We start from the raw sequence: 4,728 nt of genomic DNA, 5'->3' as shown, positions 1-4,728 counted from the left end.
ACAAGATGAGATCACAGTGTGTCCTGTCATATTTACCTGCTGAGTACTAGACTGGCTGGCCTGATGTATACTTTATATTATTACCACCTCAGAGAACCATGTTATTCTCCAAGTTACTCCTGAGATGAGCTCTTTGTGCTGTGTCATTTAACCAATTAAAAAAAAAAAAAAAATGTGTATATATCTCTCTCTCTCTCAAATGTAACCTCCTTTCTGCTGGACTGTAAGCACCAATGGGGCAGGGACTGATGTGAATGGGACATTTTCTCTGTACAGTGGTGTGTCATTGCTAACACATATAAAGACATTACAATAATCCACTAGGAACCAATGACATCACTGAGGCATGAAGTACAATGGGTCATTTTCAAGCTGAATCCAGCAGTATTCAATTAGGTTACCAAAATTCTAATAATGTAAGACAATACCACAATAACAAATGAAATAAAAAAAAAACAACTAAATTTATACTCCGCTTCGGGGAAGAATCGAATGGTACCAATTATCAAAATACAACTTTTCATAACTTTGGACCAGCAGAAAGGCTGGGTACACACGTAAAGATTATCTGTCCAACCATCCAACTAGTTGATTGGTTGGATTGAAAATCTGGTAAGGTATGAAAGCAAATGACAATCAGAAATTTGCTCCCACAGCTGGAAATTGGACAAAAACTGTTGTTTGAACGAATTGTTTAGATCAAACATTTAACAAACTTGTCTGACGACCATTTTCATCTGTTTTCTGGCATTTAGGAGCAAATTGCTGATCATCAGTTACTCCCATACGTTACCAGATTTTCATTCCAACCAATCAACTAGTTGGATGGTTGGACAGAAAATCTTTACGTGTACCCAGCCTAAGTTCTTGGCACTGTAACATATCCAATAAAGTTATACCTTTTAGTTATTCCTAAAATTCCATGACCGAGAGTGCCCTATGGGGAATTTTCTTTTGGTTTTGAAGCTTTTCAAACCCAACTAGCTGCAGTTCTTGTCTCTGCCAATGTAAGCCGTAGAGCTCACTTTATACAGTCAGATCACCACACAAATAAAATCAGGTCAAACAATAAACTGAATACTCAACAACAAACATGTTACTCAATAGAACTACAAAAAATCCAAAGACATATTTTATTATTTATTATTTAACCTGATTAATTATAATGCATTTGCTGGAGAGTATGAGACACAATAACACAATAGACAAACACACAATGTACAACTTAAATTCAGCTACAGTATCTGACCAGTCACAGGCAAACTACACCAAATAGACTAATGCACACACAGCAGGGTTATAGCTTGTTTAACTGTAACTCTGATTAGGTAGTGAAATGTATTATTTAACCCTATATTGCCATATTGTTTTTAAGAAACATTTACAGAAACTAGAATGCAGCCACTTGTATTTTGCAGTCACTACCACACAGGTTTGTCTGCCTAATGGGCATAAAGACCCCCCTTTTCCCCCCTCCCACATTCTGAGGAAAGGGGTGACCTCCTGTAGCCAGGGAGAGACCACACCCTTTCCTCAATTAAGACCAGCTAAGGTATAAAAACCTGGTAAGTTTAGTTTGTCAGTGGTAATGTGAGAGAGAGGATGCACCTTTAGCAGCTCTCTCTATGCTGGGCAATTTGAACCATGCTGGAAATACTCTGCTCGTTTCAACTGCTGTTTTATGTAAGCTGAACTATTGTACCTGAACTGTTGTTTGCCTTTGTGTAAGAAGCCATTACACTGGCTCCGCCTTTTCAGTCTGGAATAAAAGCTTACTTGTTTGCAACATCTCAGTCTCCCATTGGTCGCCCGGGACTTACCATCTACAAAGACCCTTGTGGATTGCCGGCCCAGATATAAATTTGGGCATGGAGTTTAGAGGTCTCTTCAATTTACAGACTACTTTCGCCTTAGGTGCACCTTCTTCACCGTTTTTTCTCCCAATATTCTGCTTGTTTTAGCATCATAAAGGTCTTAGACGATGATGACTGAGGGAGTACAATGCATCAGGAATGTCTGCATTACTTTTTTGTTGTCATTATGATTGTTGCACCTAAAAATGCTCTTTGCAATATGAAGTGCGCCTAGACACACATCCAACTGCTATTCCATAAACTGGGGCAACTCTGCATTGTCTACATCCTCTCTCCTCAGTGATGTCACCGACTCCTAGCGGACAGGCTGAATTCTCACTCATTTAGTTTCAGCCTATATTATAGCCTCTCGTAAATATTAATATTACCTCACAGATATCACTAGTTTCTAATAAATGAATAGGGCCCATGGTCATGAATATATATTGAAATCCCAAAATGACTTTACACGTCACTGTGTCCTCACATACCCAACCTCAGTACGCCATGTGGCGCGAGAACCCTGCTGCAATTGAGCTGCTAGGTCCAGTGTGCGCTTAGCGTTTTTCATGTCTCTTTTTTGCAAATGGAATGCGACAATCTGCTTCCTGAGACCGCACTGATTAATTTGATAGGTGACACTTGTATATGTGTGTGTGACTTAAGGGGAGATTTCTCAAAGTTTGAAGAGAAAGTACCAATCAGCTCCTGACATTTTTTAATCACAGCCTGTAAAATGGCAGGCAGAAGATGATTGGTTAGTATTTTATCTCTCTCGATTTCATTTCTCTCCAAGCTTTGATAAATCTCCCTCTTAAATCGCGTATCCACTAGACGATAAATTGGATGATTTGAGTGGTAACGATATTGTTCATCGTCCGTAATATCGTTCAGTGTGTATGCCATCAACGACCAGCGATGCGCGCTCCCGCTGGTCATTGACATCTTTCATCGCCCGTACGTGCAGGGTAACCTGACAATATCGTTAGGTTCTGCAAGTACGGGCATGAGGGAGGGTGACGTCACTGAACGATATTGTGAACTATATCGTTCAGTGTGGCTGTTTGTTGGTACCGCAGCAATAGTGTATGAGGGCACATCTGTAACTGGCTCTTTATGAAATACACAATTCCTGTCGTTTATGTCACAGCTTTCTAATATCTATCTATCCTTCCATCCATCCGAAATACTGGTAGTAAACTTACTGGGAGCTGTTCTCACTATAATCTCTATGCATGCAACTGTATTTCACATCCTTGTCCACTAGGTGGAGTTTCATTTCCAGCCGTTTGAAAATCAGCCTTTTATATTTTTTTTCAAAGATCCAACAGTCTTCACAATGAGAAACCCAGAACAGTGCCTAATACTGTATATATGCCGATGAGACAGAAACCACCTGTGTGTACAGATCACTTTCCGTTTGCTTTTATTCTCATAAAAAGGCAAACGGACACTATAAAAAGGGGTAGATGTACTGTACCAAACTTTGGCGAGAGGTACAGTGGAGATAGAAAGTACCAACCAATCAGCTCCTGTCATTTAACAGGCTGTGTTTGAAAAAATGAGGTGCTAATTGGAAGATACTTTTTATTTCTCTCCACTTTCTCTCTCTCTCCAAGGTTTGATACACCTCCCCCTCTGTTCTATGAAGAGGGCGGCCAAATAGCAACTGGCAAAACATTTTTACATTATTTTTTTAAACACTGGCTAAATTCATGTAAGCGGCTGAGTGAGGCTAAAACTCATTGTTCTAAGTCAGTCCATCCCCATTGGGTTTCTTCCCTGCGCTGCGGTAATGTTACCCAGGCCGCTTCTTGTTCCATTTCTGAGTTTGCTGCATTTCATCACTATAAGATTCACTGAATTATCTCTTGGGTACATATCAAATGCTTACAACGCAGAACCCATCAATGCTGACACTGAACAACTTGAGTTCAGGTTCTGCAGGGAGCGTACGGCACAGGCACTAATGCCATGATAAATAATAACAAAGTTTTCTTTCAGCAGATTTCAATTATCACAAATATTTCCCTTAGGAAGTAAAATATGAACACACCAGAGGCGTAACTAGGGTCTTTGGAGCCCAGGGCACTTTGAAGATCGGCGCCCCCCACACACAGGAATATATATATATGTGCGCCAAAAGAATGGGTATGGTCAGGATGCAATATGGGAGGACTGCCGGGGAGGGGCTGTGCACTTCTGCTGCACTCCCCCTACAGTCAGTCCAGCCAGCACCAGCAGGCACACTTCCCTGCTCATTAAAGTAACATCAACAATTTTGGTCCAGGCACAATGGTGGTGGCGGGGGGAGGGCGGTGCGGGTACGATGCCCTGGCCAGCGGCGCCCCCCTCTGCTGGGCATGCCACGGCACATGCCCCGCTCGACATCCCCCCTAGGTTATGCCACTGGAACTCACGCGCACACACTGCAAATGTAAATTTAAATGATGGACAATTATACAGCATACACTGTTCAATAATCTGTCCTTTCATGTAAGAGGTTACAAATGTATATATAATATCTATGTATTTATTATAAATAATTTTTATAGCACACACATATTCCACAGTGCTTTACAGAGAATATTTGGCGCTAAGGTGCTAAGTTCGAATCCTAGGTATGACTGTATTTTAGATTAATAAGAATGTGAAGTAGCTTCATATAGTTAGAATTCAAAGCCTTCCCTTGTAATAGCAGATGGCTCCATTGGTAAGCTGTCTGACTGCAAAGCGTGAAGTGACAGGTTTGAGTCCCAACTACGACTGCATTTTGAAATGTGAATATGACTGAAGGGGAGGAGATGTGATCAGACGCAGAGGAGATGCTGGGACTCACAGAGCAGGAAGCTACATATATATACCTTACACGCTC

Source organism: Taudactylus pleione, unplaced genomic scaffold, assembly GCF_031769625.1.
Source record: "Taudactylus pleione unplaced genomic scaffold, aTauple2 ptg000329l, whole genome shotgun sequence".
In the NCBI taxonomy this organism is placed as follows: Eukaryota; Metazoa; Chordata; class Amphibia; order Anura; family Myobatrachidae; genus Taudactylus; species Taudactylus pleione.
The sequence above is the reverse complement of the archived record's forward strand: the minus strand, read 5'-3'. Positions refer to the sequence as shown.